Source organism: Megalobrama amblycephala, linkage group LG7, assembly GCF_018812025.1.
Source record: "Megalobrama amblycephala isolate DHTTF-2021 linkage group LG7, ASM1881202v1, whole genome shotgun sequence".
In the NCBI taxonomy this organism is placed as follows: domain Eukaryota; kingdom Metazoa; phylum Chordata; class Actinopteri; order Cypriniformes; family Xenocyprididae; genus Megalobrama; species Megalobrama amblycephala.
Genome location: NC_063050.1, coordinates 5,962,345 through 5,979,733, shown reverse-complemented (window position 1 = coordinate 5,979,733; position 17,389 = coordinate 5,962,345). Strand labels below are relative to the sequence as shown.

Here is a 17,389-nt window from a genome sequence, read left to right as displayed (position 1 = left end):
CAATTTCTTATAAAAAAAAAACATTATTCTGAAAGAAGGGGACTCAAAATCTTGCATACCCCTTAAAAAAAGTTTATAATACAGGTCTAACTCGCCCTGCTCTGCGCGGGCCTCAAGCCTGGGTCTTCGGCATGGGAGTCAGACGCTCTAACAAGGAGGCTAAAGGCTGCAACCCCTATCATCAGTCTCTAGAGCATTTTGAGATCAGAGGAGTGAGGTTTACTCACACAGAGACTACTAGCTGGCCTCCATTACATCTCTAAATCCCTCCTTTCCGAGAGCCTGCTCTGCTCTGATTTGCCAGACGGCCAAGTCTGTTGTGATTAGTCTACTGCTTACAGCGTAAGTCAGAAACAAATGGCCATTACCATAACTGATTCAGCTCTGTTTTCTTCTTAGCTCAGCGACCGAAAGCTCAGTGTCTTTACACACTGTAAAGACAGTAGCGATGGTGTCGATTTTACCATATCAATCTGCATGTGAGTCCAATGATGAAACATTAGAAGAAATAGTTATTCAACCTGAGCTTCCATCATAATAAGTTTCTCAGTGATACACTACTCAGTTTGAGGTTGTCATGAGTCAGGTTTTGTCACGATCATTAATGGGAGTGCCCTTGTCTGCCACCAGAGGGCACTCCAACCCTGACTGTTTCCATCCTGGACTTTGGTTTTCACCCCACGAACTACATTACCCATACTCACCTCGTGGACTCATTATCCTTGTTTCATTGCACCCAGCTGTCTTGTGTTTGTTCATTAGTGTCTGTCTATTTATACCTGGTTTGTCTCTGCTCTGGTCATGGTGTCTTCATTCTTGGTTCCCGAGTCTCTGTTTTGGTTTGCTTTGTGTTTTCGTTCATGTCATTGTTTTGTTTGGACTGTCTCCCTGGATTTTTGACCATTGCCTGTTATAAGGATTACGTTGCTGGATTTCCCCAATAAATACCTGCAATTGGACCTACCCTGTTTGTCTTCGTGTGTGCCATGACAGAAGACACCATCAATTCAGGATCCAGCAGGATGGGGATTTGGATCACTCCTCCAGCCACGGTGAGGGAGCGGATGGCTCTTGTTCGGGCGGTGCTGGCTCTGCGACAGGAGGGAGAAGAGGTAGGAGGTTTTGCCCAGTTTTTCTGGACCATGGCGAGAGGGCTGCGCTATAATGATGAGGCGCAAAAAGGGATTTTCAATGGGTGCCTCGATGACCCGCTACCTCAGTGTGAGTTGGAGGGGCTCCAGACCCTGGATTTTTGGGGCTTTGTCGGCTATCTCTCCCACAAGAGTCGTTTGGCAACACATGCTCAGCCAGAGTCTGCTCCAGCCCGTGAATCTGCTCCAGAGCCCGCTCCAGCCTGTGAGGTCGCTCCAGAGTCCACAGAGGAGGTGGGCACAGGTTCACCGCCTGACTCACGGAGAAGGAAGAGGAGGAGGAGAAAGGCTTCAGTCAGTTCTCAAGGCCTGGAGGTCTTCCCGGAACCCGTTCCAGCTAGTGAGTCCACTCCAGAGCCCGCTCCAGCCAGTGAGTCCTCTCCAGAGCCCGCTCCAGCCAGTGAGTCCACTCCAGAGCCCGCTCCAGCCAGTGAGTCCTCTCCAGAGCCCGCTCCAGCCAGTGAGTCCACTCCAGAGCCCGCTCCAGCCAGTGAGTCCTCTCCAGAGCCCGTTCCAGCTAGTGAGTCCACTCCAGAGCCCGCTCCAGCCAGTGAGTCCTCTCCAGAGCCCGCTCCAGCCAGTGAGTCCACTCCAGAGCCCGCTCCAGCCAGTGAGTCCACTCCAGAGCCCGCTCCAGCCAGTGAGTCCACTCCAGAGCCCGCTCCAGCCAGTGAGTCCTCTCCAGAGCCCGCTCCAGCCAGTGAGTCCACTCCAGAGCCCGCTCCAGCCAGTGAGTCCTCTCCAGAGCCCGCTCCAGCCAGTGAGTCCACTCCAGAGCCCGCTCCAGCCAGTGAGTCCACTCCAGAGCCCGCTCCAGCCAGTGAGTCCATTTTGGGTGAGCCACCGCCTCACCCTCATAAGCGGAGGAGAAGGAGGAAAAGGGCTTCCTCCGTCCTACAAGGCCTGGAGACCACTCTGGTGGTTGTTAGTGGGTTCCCGAAGCGCCTTGCCCTGCCGGCGCCACCGAAGCGCCTTGCCCTGCTGGCGCCACCGAAGCGCCTTGCCCTGCTGCCTGAGCAGCCCGAGCCTGCTGCCATCACCGAGCTGTCCGCTCTCCCTGATATGGCCACGGAGCACCCTTGGTCCTGTCCTGCCGCCGTCATCCAAGCCTTTTGCCCTGCCGCCGCCGCCCAGGTTTTCTGCCTTGCCGCCACTGCCCAGGCCATCTGCACCGCTGGAATCTGCCTGGTCAGTTCCTCCGGCACCACCCTGGCAATCAGCCAGGACTCCAGACCCGCTGGAACCAGCCTGGTCAGTTCCTCCAGCGCCACCCTGGCACTCAGCCAGGATTCCTGACCCGCTGGAACCAGCCTGGTCAGTTCCTCCAGCACCACCCTGGCTCTCAGCCAGGACTCCAGACCCGCTGGAACCAGCCTGGTCAGTTCCTCCAGCACCGCCCTGGCTAGCTGTTGGGCACCCTGGATCTGGCCCGCCATCCCTCCCCCTGATCCTCCTCCTGTCCACCTCCCTCCTGAGTTTTTGTGTTTTTGTTTTTGTGTGTCTGGTGGAGCGTCTGGTAGCCGCTCCTTTGAGGGGAGGTAATGTCACGATCATTACTGGGAGTGCCCTTGTCTGCCACCAGAGGGCACTCCAACCCTGACTGTTTCCATCCTGGACTTTGGTTTTCACCCCACGAACTACATTACCCATACTCACCTCGTGGACTCATTATCCTTGTTTCATTGCACCCAGCTGTCTTGTGTTTGTTCATTAGTGTCTGTCTATTTATACCTGGTTTGTCTCTGCTCTGGTCATGGTGTCTTCATTCTTGGTTCCAGAGTCTCTGTTTTGGTTTGCTTTGTGTCTTCGTTCATGTCATTGTTTTGTTTGGACTGTCTCCCTGGATTTTTGACCATTGCCTGTTATAAGGATTACGTTGCTGGATTTCCCCAATAAATACCTGCAATTGGACCTACCCTGTTTGTCTTTGTGTGTGCCGTGACAGGTTTGATATCCTCCGTTTCTTTTCCTCCTGTCATTATTGCTATTTATACTCAGCTGTTTGTCTTTGCAGGACAGTTATCTTTTCCACACCTGTTTCTTCTCTACTCTAATTTTCTCTGCTGTTTTCTCACCTCTGGGCCAGATTATTATACATGTTTTCTTACGTGTTACTCGGCTCTTTATGCTTATCAGCCTCCATCTAGTGTTCTTTGTATTGTTAGTCTTTAGTCTAAGTCTTGTCTAGGAAACTATAAAGCACTCCTGAGAACAAAGAACGCCAGCTTCTGTGTCTTCAGCAGCGCTGTGTCTTATTTGGTGTTGTCTGTCCGTTATATACAGCAAAAACAAAAATATCTCTCCGTCTGAGGGCAAGAGTATATTCACCAAGCACAATATACAGGTGCTGGTTATATAATTAGAATATCATCAAAAAGTTGGGTAACACTTTAGAATAACTCACGCTATGAAGCATTAGTTAAGCATTAGTAAATAGTTAATTCATCATTTATAAAACATTAATAGACATTAGTACGCCATTTATAAATACAGCTATAAATGCTTTGTTCTTGATTTATAAGCATATCTATAATGAGTTTAATAATTGTATTTTCATGCTTTATTAATGATCAATTGATCATTTCTAAATTATGTATTACATTATTCACAAACCAGTTATTTAGGAGTTGTCAGTGGTTCATAAGATCATTTAGGAAGTGTAAGTAAATGATTAATAAAATATTTAAATGTACATTTATGCATCTTATTATTTAGACATATAGTATTAGTTACTGAGTGTGTTAATAAATGCTTTATTAACATATTCCTAGTGTCAAAACTACCTCGGTACTAACTTTAAAACATTAGAGAACAGCAGTGCAGAAGATCGCTGAACCTTTAAATCTCATTTATAAAAGCTTTATAAAGCATAAATAGTCCTCACTTTAGATGAGCTCACAAAAATAGTTAACTGACTACTTCTAAATGATTTATAACTACCTGAATTAATCATGAATTGCAGTAGGAATATGTGTTAATAAAACATTTACTAACACACTAAGTAACTATTACTATGTGTCTAAATAATATGTATAAATGAATGTTTAAATAGTTTATTAATCATTTACTTACACTTACTAAATGAACTACTGACAACTCCTAAATAACTGGTTTGTAAATAATGTAATACTTAATTTAGAAATGATAAATTGATTATTAATAAAGTATGAAAATAAAGTTATTAAACACATTATAGATATGCTTATAAATCAAGAATAAAGCAATTATAGCTGTATTTATAAACTACTTACTAATGTCTATTAATGCTTTATAAGTGATGAATGAACTATTAACTAATGCTTAATTAATGCTTCATAGCGTGAGTTATTATAAAGTGTTACCAAAAGTTGATTTATTTCACTAATTCCATTCAAAAAGTGAAACTTGTATATTATATTCATTCATTACACACAGACTGATATATTTCAAATGTTTATCTCTTTTAATTTTGATGATTATAACTGACAACTAAGGAAAATCCCAAATTCAGTATCTCAGAAAATTAGAATATTACTTAAGACCAATACAAAGAAAGGATTTTTAGAAATCTTGGCCAACTGAAAAGTATGAACATGAAAAGTATGAGCATGTACACCACTCAATACTTAGTTGGGGCTCCTTTTGCCTGAATTACTGCAGCAATGCGGCGTGGCGTGGAGTCGATCAGTCTGTGGCACTGCTCAGGTGTTATGAGAGCCCAGGTTGCTCTGATAGTGGCCTTCAGCTCTTCTGCATTGTTGGGTCTGGCATATCGCATCTTCCTCTTCACAATACCCCATAGATTTTCTATGGGGTTAAGGTCAGGCGAGTTTGCTGGCCAATTAAGAACAGGGATACCATGGTCCTTAAACCAGGTACTGGCAGCTTTGGCACTGTGTGCAGGTGCCAAGTCCTGTTGGAAAATGAAATCTGCATCTCCATAAAGTTGGACAGCAGCAGGAAGCATGAAGTGCTCTAAAACTTCCTGGTATATGGCTGTGTTGACCTTGGACCTCAGAAAACACAGTGGCCCAACACCAGCAGATGACATGGCACCCCAAACCATCACTGACTGTGGAAACTTTACACTGGACTTCCTCCAGACTCTGGGACCCTGATTTCCAAAGGAAATGCAAAATTTACTTTCATCAGAGAACATAACTTTGGACCACTCAGCAGCAGTCCAGTCCTTTTTGTCTTTAGCCCAGGCGAGACGCTTCTGACGCTGTCTGTTGTTCAAGAGTGGCTTGACACAAGGAATGCGACAGCTGAAACCCATATCTTGCATACGTCTGTGTGTAGTGGTTCTTGAAGCACTGACTCCAGCTGCAGTCCACTCTTTGTGAATCTCCCCCACATTTTTGAATGGGTTTTGTTTCACAATCCTCTCCAGGGTGCGGTTATCCCTGTTGCTTGTACACTTTTTTCTACCACATCTTTTCCTTCCCTTTGCCTCTCTATTAATGTGCTTGTACACAGGGCTCTGTGAACAGCCAGCCTCTTTTGCAATGACCTTTTGTGTCTTGCCTTCCTTGTGCAAGGTGTCAATGGTCGTCTTTTGGACAACTGTCAAGTCAGCAGTCTTCCCCATTATTGTGTAGCCTACAGAACTAGACTGAGAGACCATTTAAAGGCCTTTGCAGGTGTTTTGAGTTAATTAGCTAATTAGAGTGTGGCACCAGGTGTCTTCAATATTGAACCTTTTCACAATATTCTAATTTTCTGAGATACTGAATTTGGGATTTTCCTTAGTTGTCAGTTATAATCATCAAAATTAAAAGAAATAAACATTTGAAATATATCAGTCTGTGTGTAATGAATGAATACAATATACAAGTTTCACTTTTTGAATGGAATTAGTGAAATAAATCAACTTTTTGATGATATTCTAATTATATGACCAGCACCTATATATATTAGTGAGAATATATATTCTGTGGGATTGCAAATTTAATAATCTTTTTAAGATCTGATGACCTTACATCCTGACATAACCTCACATGAAATACTAAGGTGAAGTACATTGTATTTAGCATTTTAAGGTAAAGATGACGACATCAGATGAATGATTCTGTTTAGCAAAGTTTCTAGCAAGAGTTTTCTGCCAGTTCCTGTTTCTCTTTATTGTATGTCTAATGGGACAGATTACTGAGATTCTCACCTTTAGTCGTTAATGGCTCTTGGAGCCCCTCTCCCATTCTTTGAATAGGTATGCTGATTGAATTAGGACTTGTGACACTCTAGCGTCTGGGGCGGGTTCCTATACCTGAATACTTCATTTGCATGCTTTGTTATCTCCCTGGTGCTTTGTCTCTATCACTAAGCACTGCCCCATAAAATGTATATAAACTTCAATGTACACTGCCTTAGTCAGATTTTGGATGACCACAGCGACGCACAGCGTGTTTCTCAATAAAGAGTAACTTCTGCTTCAAGAGATCCCAAAGTCTCCTGGTCTATGCTTCTGAGATTTCCAACAATTCTCAGGTTCCTCCTCCCAGCAAACAGTCATGGTTTTACAGCCGTTACTCCATCTTTCCGAAGAAGGATGGAGGGTTGCGTCCCATTCTAGATTTACGCATGCTAAATCGTTCACTGCAAAAGCTCAAGTTCAAGATGCTTACACTCAAACAGATCACCACACAGATCAGGTCCAAGGACTGGTTCGTGACAATAGATCTGAAAGACGCTTACTTTCATGTATCAATCCATCCTTCACATTGGAAGTTCCTCAGGTTTGCTTTCAGGGGCGAAGCTTACCAATACAAGATTCTTCCGTTCGGCCTATCTCTTTCACCCCGCACCTTCACAAAGTGCATGGATGCAGCTCTGGCTCCCCTGAGACTCCAGGGCATCCGCGTGCTAAATTATATCGACGATTGGTTGATTCTAGCTCAATCAGAGCAACAAGCAGTTCAACATTGAGATGTAGTTCTGTCACATATGAGAAGGTTAGGGTTGAGACTCAGTGCCAAGAAGAGTGTGCTTCTACCGGCTCAAACTACCAACTATCTAGGGGTAGTCTGGGATTCCACTACGATGCAGGCACATCTGTCTCCTGCTCGGGTGAATTCCATTCTCTCAGCCATGAAAGGGGTGAAAATAGGCCAGTCACTCACTGTAAAACTAATATGCCTGTCATCCGTTCAATCTCTAAGCGTGCAGTACACATTGCAACTGCTGTGTTGCGTCATCTCCCATCTTATTGAACATTTTTGCCTGCAGTTCTCACACAACCCACATGAGGGCGCCAGTAAAACATGAAATTAACCGCTTAATTAAAAATGTTTTTAAAAAATGTAAAAAAAAAACTTGTGTCCTGTCCCGTCACACTGGTACTCGAAGGTTGGCAGGTCTGTCTACATAAAAATACTTTTGCCAATGAAGTTCAAATTAAACTCTCATTAAACTATACCAATTTATTTAATGTTCAGAATCTTCTGATGGTACATTTTCCACAAAGAAAGGTGTGTGAATTGTGACAGATTTACTCTTTAGGGTTTTTATAGTAGACTGTTAGTATGTTGTTGATTTTGAGTTGTTAGTAACACTTTACAGTAAGATCCCATTAGTTAACATTCATTTATGCATTAACTAACAATGAGTAATACATGTGTTATGGTATTAATCTTTAACTTTAGTCAATAAAAAATTTAACTGTTCATTGTTAGTTCATGTTAGTTCAGATCCATTATATAATATTGACAGATGGTTTTAATAATGATTTAATAAACATTAAAATGAACATTAACTGAGATTAATAAACACTTTAGTGTTTTTCATTGTTAGTTCATGCTAACTAACCTAGTTTAAGTCACCGGTGAACCGGCGAGTTTTATTTATTAGTTTATTCAACAATTAATTTTTTACATTGTTTAAAACCATCTGACTCTTTCATTCCTCCTTCTTCTGGTTCTTCACAGGTTCTCTGACTCCAAACCTTCTGGGCTCAATATTCACCCACTGCTGAACTGTCAATCTTGTGTCCATATAGCTGATTCTGATCAGTGGGTTCAGATTGAGCCGTCGGCCTGTACAGATGAAGGAGGGTCAAAGTTCAGGGTCAGCACTGACCCAGGCCGTTACGAGTGTGTCAGGACCAGAATGCGATGGGTCTGTGACTGTGACGTCACCCTTCAGTACTGTACCGTAGACGGACACTTCCTCAACACAGAGCTGGAGAGGCTGCAGTGCAACCGGATCGCTCCAGTGATTGACGTGACGGTGATCTCAGGGAAACTGGAGGAAGTTCATCTGCCCCATTACGCCTGTTTAGGAGAGTCTGACCCCTCTCTCAAAGATGCTGTGAAAGTCCTCAGCGTAAAAGACGAGGGAATAACCACAGAACCTGTGCAGTTGACCCGATTCCATGCCAAGATTGTCCAACCATCCTTCTCTCTTACAACATTAATTATAAGTTGGATAATGCGAGTGGATGAACACTGCGATCTTCTTAGGGAAGGTGGTCTGGTGGAAACTAGATATTTAACTTCATAACTTATTAAATATGGATTTTTTTTTTTACACAAACTCATTGCTTTGCTTCAAAAGGCCTTTATTAACCCCCCGGAGCAGTGTGCAGTACGTTTATTATGGATGGGTGTGGATGGAGACACTTTCTTCAGCTCATACTCGTGACCTCTGTTCACTGCCATTATAAAGCTTGGATGTGCCAAGATATTTATTAATATAACTCTGATTGTGTTTATCAGAAAGAAGAGAGTCATAAACACCTAGGATGGCTTGAGGGTGAGTAAAGGTTGGGCTAATTTTTTATTTGAAAGTGAACTAATCCTTTAAGACACTAAAATAGATGTAGATTAAAGGTGCTACAGAGGATGTTTTTGATGACTGAGAAACCAAAGACTGTTACTGAGTTTTTTAAATGAGCGCATGCGTAAGAACAGCCCCCCTCCTTCACAGCTCATTTAGAGGGAACGCCTCCCAAAACTCGTGCACGAGTATTGGAACACGAGTGTTTACCACCGGCATTCGCTGTGTCATGTTAGTGGATCCATTATGTCGGACTCACCGCAGGTAACTCATAATCTGCAGTTGTTACTCCTGTCTCCTGACAGTTGACCCGATTCCATGCCAAGATTGTCCAACCATCCTTCTCTCTTACAACATTAATTATAAGTTGGATAATGCGAGTGGATGAACACTGCGATCTTCTTCTCTACATGTGTTCTAAAGTTCCTCTCATTCTACATGTCTACTTTTTTCCATTTGATGATTGTGCAAAAGAAAAAGTTGAGAAGAATGAAAAGTCAAGTTACCCAATCAAGCATCCCAGACCTGACAGGCCATTTCGGATGAAAACGCCACACATTCTTGACGTTCCAGGTGCCTCTATCCATCCCAAAGAAGGGATCACACTCAGAAGAGAAACTCCCCCAAACTACTTCAAAGTCAAGACACGTCTGGAGAATGATCTTCAAATGACTCTTATCAGAGAAGAGGATAAGGAGGAGGTCTGGACTGCAACAATTTTGAAAGATGAACTTGATCTGATAAATCCTAAGAGAGACGAGCCGAGTCTGAATAGTGAAGCAGGTAAAGCACAATTTACTACTGCCCAGATCTCATTCAGGGGGTTAAAAATGTCCAGATCATTGCAGATAAACTGTCAGTTGAAACTATTTCATCAGGAACATTCATTTTAGGTCTTAGAGTCTCTTCTAATAAGCTGATGAGTTGATTCAGGTGTGTTTGATCAGGAATAGTTTGAAAATGTGGTGTTGGTGTGCCTCCAGGAACAGGCTTGGGAAACACTGCTTTTGTGTGTGTGTGTGTGTGTGTAACAATATAGTTTAAAAAATTAAAGTTAGACAAGTACATGATATGAACAACCACAGTGCTAAACATAGTTACTGAGTGTGAGTCACAATCATGTAAATATAAATCATACTGCATTTAGAAAAAGCCCACTCAAGTGAAGACCATACACTGTTGAAGCCTCTGATCTGATTCTTGTTTAATGGTATCATGCTACTACTTTGGGTGAAAATGATTGGTTTCCAAAAGCTTTTAGAGCAAACAGTGTGGAACTTTGTTTTTTGTGTTTTTTGTCATCAGCCCAACCTTTACTCATCCTCAAGCCATCCTAGGTGTGTATGACTCTCTTCTTTCTGATGAACACAATCAGAGTTATATTAATATCCTGGCTCATCCGAACTTTATAATGGCAGTGAACAGGGGTCATGAGTATGAACTGAAGAAAGTGTCTCCATCCACATCCATCCATCCATCCATCCATCATAAACGTACTCCACACGGCTCCAGGGTGTTAATAAATGCCTTCTGAAGTGAAGCGATGCGTTATTGTAAAAAAATATCCATATTTAACAAGTTATAAAGTAAAACTCTCGCAGTTCAGAATGCTTACACTACATCCTACACCTTTCCCATTCAACTCACGGAAAAAGATTAACTGACTGAAGTTGAATAGGGAAGGTGGTCTGGTGGAAACTAGATATTTAACTTCATAACTTATTAAATATGGATTTTTTTTTTTACACAAACTCATTGCTTTGCTTCAAAAGGCCTTTATTAACCCCCCGGAGCCGTGTGCAGTACGTTTATTATGGATGGGTGTGGATGGAGACACTTTCTTCAGCTCATACTCGTGACCTCTGTTCACTGCCATTATAAAGCTTGGATGTGCCAAGATATTTATTAATATAACTCTGATTGTGTTTATCAGAAAGAAGAGAGTCATAAACACCTAGGATGGCTTGAGGGTGAGTAAAGGTTGGGCTAATTTTTTATTTGAAAGTGAACTAATCCTTTAAGACACTAAAATAGATGTAGATTAAAGGTGCTACAGAGGATGTTTTTGATGACTGAGAAACCAAAGACTGTTACTGAGTTTTTTAAATGAGCGCATGCGTAAGAACAGCCCCCCTCCTTCACAGCTCATTTAGAGGGAACGCCTCCCAAAACTCGTGCACGAGTATTGGAACACGAGTGTTTACCACCGGCATTCGCTGTGTCATGTTAGTGGATCCATTATGTCGGACTCACCGCAGGTAACTCATAATCTGCAGTTGTTACTCCTGTCTCCTGACAAAAACATTGCATGCGGCGCCTGTGGAGTGTGGAAAGTTACTGGAGCGTGCAGCCGCGCTCGTCTCTCACAAGGAACGTCATGGCAGTGATTGACAAGCCAGTGTCACGGTTGATCAATCCGCTGTCTCATTCTGGTGTCTGTGTGTTTGTGTGGGTGTGTCTGGTTGATTGTTCTGTGTGGGCGTCGCCGCTGATTGTTGATCAGCGGCAGCTGTGTGCAATCATTATCTGCCTATTTAACACCTTGTCTTTCGTCTCGTGTTTGTCAGATCGTTGTTTGGAATCCTGGTGTTGTGTCCTGTGCTCTCTCGTGTTTGTTTGTTCCCCGGAGTGGATTACCTCGTCGTTGTTTCCTGTTCCTGTTCTCCGTCGGACTCTCACTTTGGATTGCACTCACGGATTCGGACGCACGGACTCACGGACTCACGACACCATCTCACCTCACCACAGGATTTCCAGCTGCCCATCGAAGTCCCTGCGTCACCACTCTCCTGCTACTGTCTCTCCTCGTTTAATGACTAACTCTGGTGTGAAGCTCTAATAAAGAGATTAACTTGCACTTGCATCTGTCATTCTTTCCGTGACAGAACGATCTGACCAACTATGGATGCAGCAAGTTCAGCAGCGTTGACGGAGTTCATCAATCACAGCATTTCTCGTATGGATCAACAACAGGAGAGTATCTCTTCAACCGGACGCGCTGTTCAAGCGCTGGTGACGCAGGTGTCCGAGCTCTCCCAGCAGCTTCAAGAACTTCGCGCTCCCACTGCGCCGCCCACGCCGCCGATTCCCCCCACACCTCCGGAGCGAATGGACCAGCCAGAGCCACGCCTCCCGGTTCCGCAGACCTACGCTGGTGAGCCAAACTTTTGCAGAGCCTTCTTGACCAGATGTTCCATGCATTTCTCATTGCAGCCACGCACATTTGAAAAAGAAGAATCCAAGGTGGCGTTCGTACTGACGCTTTTGACTGGTCAGGCTGCTTTGTGGGGAACGGCGGTGTGGGAGAACCAGGACCCGTGCTGCGCCTCGTTCCAGGCACTCGCCGCCGAGATGAAAAGGGTGTTTGACCGTGCGGTGGCGGGCAAGGACGCCGCTCGACAACTCACTGAGCTCAGACAAGGAAATCGCACGGTCGCCGAATACTCTATTGAGTTCCGCACCCTGGCGGCGGAGTGCCGATGGAACGAGGAGGCGCAGTGGGATGTATTCCTGCATGGGTTGGCCGACCGTGTCCACAGAGAGATCTACGTGTTGGACCTTCCTCAAACCCTCAATGGACTCATCGATCTCGCCTTACGAGTGGATGCTCGCCTCCAGCGGCTGGAGCGTCTCGCTCTTCCCAGTCCTGTTTCCCGTGGAGCGGAGGGACGGTCGGCCAGCTCAGCGGACACGGTCGGCCCTTCATCCGATCCTGAACCCATGCAGCATTGTAGCTCGGCTTTCCCGGGAGGAGAGAGAAAGGCGGAGATCCCAGGGATTATGTTTGTACTGCGGCGGAACGGGCCACTTCCTACGGTCATGTCCAGTAAAAGACCAAGCCTGGTAGTAATGAAGAGGCTACTATCGGGTGGGATCTCCGCCGAGAAGTCCTCACCATCCACTCTCCTTCCGGTAAGACTGAGATGGGCCACACACAACCTCACCTGCCAGGCACTCCTAGACTCTGGGGCTGAGGGGAACTTCATGGACACCGGCTTTGCACGCAACAACAACTTACCCACCATTCTACTCAACCAGCAGATCACAGTCAACGCACTCAACGGACAACGGCTCCCCAACATTTCTCAGTCTACCGATTCCATTACTCTCGTCACGTCTGGCAACCACACCGAAAGCATCAAGTTTCTTCTCATGGACTCCCCACTGGCACCCATTGTACTCGGACACCCTTGGCTCACTGAACACAACCCCAAGGTCGACTGGCAGCAGCACTCCATCACGGAGTGGAGCACTCATTGTCACAGGTCTTGTCTTTTGTCTGCTTGTTCCACTGTGTCTGCTTCTGTGTTACAGGAAGAGGTGGTGGATTTGTCAAACGTGCCCACGGAGTACTCGGATCTGAAGGAAGTGTTCAGTAAGTCCCGTGCTGCTTCTCTTCCTCCGCACCGTCCCTACGACTGTGCTATAGATTTAGTGCCCGGTAAGTCTCCGCCTAAAGGCAAATTATACTCTCTGTCCGCTCCCGAGAGGGAGGCCATGGAGAAATATATTTCTGATTCTCTGGCAGCGGGGTTCATCCGTCCTTCCTCTTCTCCAGCGGGGGCGGGGTTCTTTTTTGTGGGGAAGAAGGATGGTTCCTTGCGACCTTGTATTGATTACCGAGGGCTGAATAACATCACGGTAAAGAATACTTATCCTTTGCCGTTGATGTCTTCAGCCTTTGAGAGGTTGCAAGGAGCATCCGTTTTCACTAAATTGGACTTAAGAAACGCTTATCATTTGGTTCGCATCAGGAAGGGGGATGAATGGAAGACCGCTTTTAACACCCCTAGGGGGCACTTTGAATACTTGGTCATGCCCTTCGGGCTGTCCAACTCCCCGGCGGTCTTCCAGGCACTCGTCAATGACGTGTTGAGAGATATGGTCGACCAGTTTATTTATGTCTACCTGGATGACATATTGATTTTTTCTTCATCTCTCCAGGAACATGTGCAACACGTCAGACGAGTGCTTCAACGTCTGTTAGAGAATGGGCTTTTTGTCAAGGCGGAGAAATGCGATTTTCATGCACAGTCTGTTTCTTTCCTAGGGTACATCGTCTCGTCTGAGGGAGTGCGCATGGATCCTGACAAAGTTAAGGCTGTGGTGGATTGGCCAAGTCCAGATTCCCGTAAGGCCCTACAGAGGTTTCTGGGGTTCGCCAATTTTTACCGGCGGTTTATTCGCAATTTCAGCCAACTAGCCACGCCTCTGACCGCCTTGACCTCCCCCAGAACGACGTTCAGGTGGTCCGATGCAGCGGAGGCTGCATTTACCAAACTGAAGAGTCGCTTCGTTTCGGCTCCCATTCTCATTGCCCCTGATTCCTCACGTCAGTTCGTGGTGGAGGTCGACGCGTCAGAGGTGGGGGTAGGTGCAGTGTTATCTCAGCGTTCTCCCACAGACGATAAGATGCACCCTTGCGCGTATTTTTCTCATCGTTTGTCTCCCGCCGAACGCAATTACGACATTGGTAACAGAGAGTTGTTGGCAGTCAAATTAGCGTTGGAAGAGTGGCGACATTGGTTGGAAGGTTCTGGGGTACCTTTTATCGTTTGGACAGATCACAAGAACTTAGAGTATATCCGATCAGCTAAAAGACTTAACTCCAGGCAGGCTCGGTGGGCACTTTTTTTCGGACGATTTGATTTTTCTCTCTCGTACCGCCCGGGCTCCAAGAACATCAAGCCCGATTCTTTATCTCGCATTTTTGACCCTTCCGAACGCCCGTCTACTCCCGAGTGTATTCTTCCTGAGACATTAGTGGTCTCCACTCTTACATGGGAGGTCGAATCGAAGGTCTTGGTGGCCTTAGAAGGGGTAACGCCTCCGCCCGGTTGCCCACCGAATCGTTTATTTGTGCCGGAGAGGTTGAGGTCCTGCGTTATCAAATGGGGTCACTGTTCCAACGTAGCTTGTCATCCAGGGGTTAATCGTACCAGGTTTTTGGTTAAGCAACGATTCTGGTGGCCTGCCATGGCTCGTGACATTCGCAGTTTTGTTTTGGCTTGCTCGGTTTGCGCCACTGGTAAGACTTCCAACCGACCCCCAGATGGGTTACTCCAACCGCTGTCTGTCCCTTCGAGACCCTGGTCCCACATCGCGCTAGATTTTGTCACCGCCCTCCCACCCTCTCAGGGTTACACGGTCGTTTTGACCGTAGTGGACCGGTTCTCGAAGGCGACTCATTTCATTCCCTTAACCAAATTACCCTCTGCTAAGGAGACAGCGGTAACTGTCGTTGACCACATCTTTCGGTTACATGGCCTCCCGGTAGATGTGGTGTCCGACAGGGGTCCCCAATTTGTGTCCAAATTTTGGCGAGAGTTTTGTAGATTACTGGGGGCGACTGTCAGTCTTTCATCTGGGTTCCACCCCCAGACCAATGGTCAAACCGAGAGAGCCAACCAAGATTTAGAGAGAATGTTGCGATGTTTGGCTTCCAAGAATCCTTCCTCCTGGAGCCAACAACTCTCTATGATTGAGTACGCACATAATTCGTTACCAGTGTCTTCCACGGGCCTCTCACCGTTTGAAGGTAGTGTAGGTTACCAGCCACCTGTTTTTCCCAGTCTGGAATCCGAAGTCGCGGTCCCCTCCGCTCACGCCTTTGTCCAGAGGTGCCACCGCACTTGGAGTAGAGCCCGTGAGACTCTTCTGCAGGTGAGGGCGCGCACCAAGGCTAAGACTGATCGCCACCGGTCGAAGCCTCCCGTATACGTCGTGGGTCAAAAAGTGTGGCTTTCTACCAAGAATATTCCGCTCCGCTCAGTTTCTAACAAGTTAGCTCCCAAATTTATCGGCCCGTTCCCTGTCACCAAGATCATTAGTCCGGTGGCAGTCCGACTCAAACTTCCTCCAGCGTACAGGAGAATTCATTCCGCCTTTCATGTCTCCAAAATTAAACCTGTGTTTCATTCACATCTTAATCCGCCCACTCCGGTTCCCCCACCGCCGCGACTCGTAGACGGGGAACCCACTTATTCGGTCAATCGTATTCTGGACTCTAGGCGGAGGGGACGTGGATTCCAGTACTTGGTGGACTGGGAAGGTTACGGTCCGGAGGAGAGAAGTTGGGTTCCTGCTAGGGACATCCTGGATCACTCCCTTATCGATGATTACAATCGACAGGTAGGTGGTTCTGGGAACGCCGTGAGGCGTTCCTAGGAGGGAGGGTACTGTCACGGTTGATCAATCCGCTGTCTCATTCTGGTGTCTGTGTGTTTGTGTGGGTGTGTCTGGTTGATTGTTCTGTGTGGGCGTCGCCGCTGATTGTTGATCAGCGGCAGCTGTGTGCAATCATTATCTGCCTATTTAACACCTTGTCTTTCATCTCGTGTTTGTCAGATCGTTGTTTGGAATCCTGGTGTTGTGTCCTGTGCTCTCTCGTGTTTGTTTGTTCCCCGGAGTGGATTACCTCGTCGTTGTTTCCTGTTCCTGTTCTCCGTCGGACTCTCACTTTGGATTGCACTCACGGATTCGGACGCACGGACTCACGGACTCACGACACCATCTCACCTCACCACAGGATTTCCAGCTGCCCATCGAAGTCCCTGCGTCACCACTCTCCTGCTACTGTCTCTCCTCGTTTAATGACTAACTCTGGTGTGAAGCTCTAATAAAGAGATTAACTTGCACTTGCATCTGTCATTCTTTCCGTGACAGCCAGAGGGCCAATCGTTTACGCGATGATCGCATAAACGATTGGCTGATGTTTTTATGGCCCTACCTCGTGCATAGATGATGTATATTAATATTATTCCTTTCAGTGCACCTAATAAATAGTCTTTTATCAGTTAGCAAAGACAGTTTCAAGTAATATTGCAAAAATGTATAAAACAAAACATTCTCTTTAGCACCTTTAATACGGATGTAAAAATCCTGATCGGAGCATAAAAACGGAGTGTGGTGAGACACTCAGCGTCCTGAGGAAGATGAACCAGAACAATATTCCTGAACAGTCAGAGAACAAACACAAGGATGGTAATAAAGATGTCCGTCTTTAAGAAGCTTATATATGTGCCTTTGTCTCTATTTCAGTGCAGATGAGCAGTAACACTCCCACTGGAGATAGTGTTGGTGTAACAGCTGACACAGGTGCAAGTGTAAACGCTCCTGTACTCAGTAGAAACACTATCACGGGCCCATTAAACATCAACTACATCTTAAACCCTGCAGTACACAATGTGGCAACAAGAATCAATGAAGGTACTGTATAATTTAAATAGGAACTTTAAATAACTGCCTTTTAGCAGAATGTTTGTTTACAGCTGTGAGTATTTAAACAGGGATTCTCAGAAAGTTGTCCAGTGCTGCTCATTTTGTATGTCTCTCATCTACCACACCTGATTCAACTCCTCATCAAATTAGTAGAGACTGCAAGACCTGAATTGGTTGTGTTAGATAAAGAAGACAAGCAGAATGTTCAGTGCTGTTGATTCACAGCACAGCTCCAGGACAGGTTTGAGAAGCACTGCTTTAGAGAA

At 45.7% G+C, this 17,389-nt stretch overlaps 1 protein-coding gene across 4 annotated transcripts in view; it reads left to right on the top strand.

The window, feature by feature from the left end:
- LOC125271592 (NACHT, LRR and PYD domains-containing protein 12-like) overlaps positions 1-17,389 on the top strand; it is a 296,158-nt gene that overhangs the window by 77,958 nt on the left and 200,811 nt on the right. For 3 of the 4 annotated variants that reach the window (XM_048195693.1, XM_048195696.1, XM_048195695.1), the window contains 2 exons: positions 8,054-8,879; positions 16,944-17,111. The exons of the other annotated variant lie outside the window; for it this stretch is intronic. The gene's annotated coding sequence lies outside the window, so the exon portion shown is untranslated. The remainder of the gene's footprint in view (positions 1-8,053; positions 8,880-16,943; positions 17,112-17,389) is intronic. 4 annotated transcript variants of the gene reach the window in all.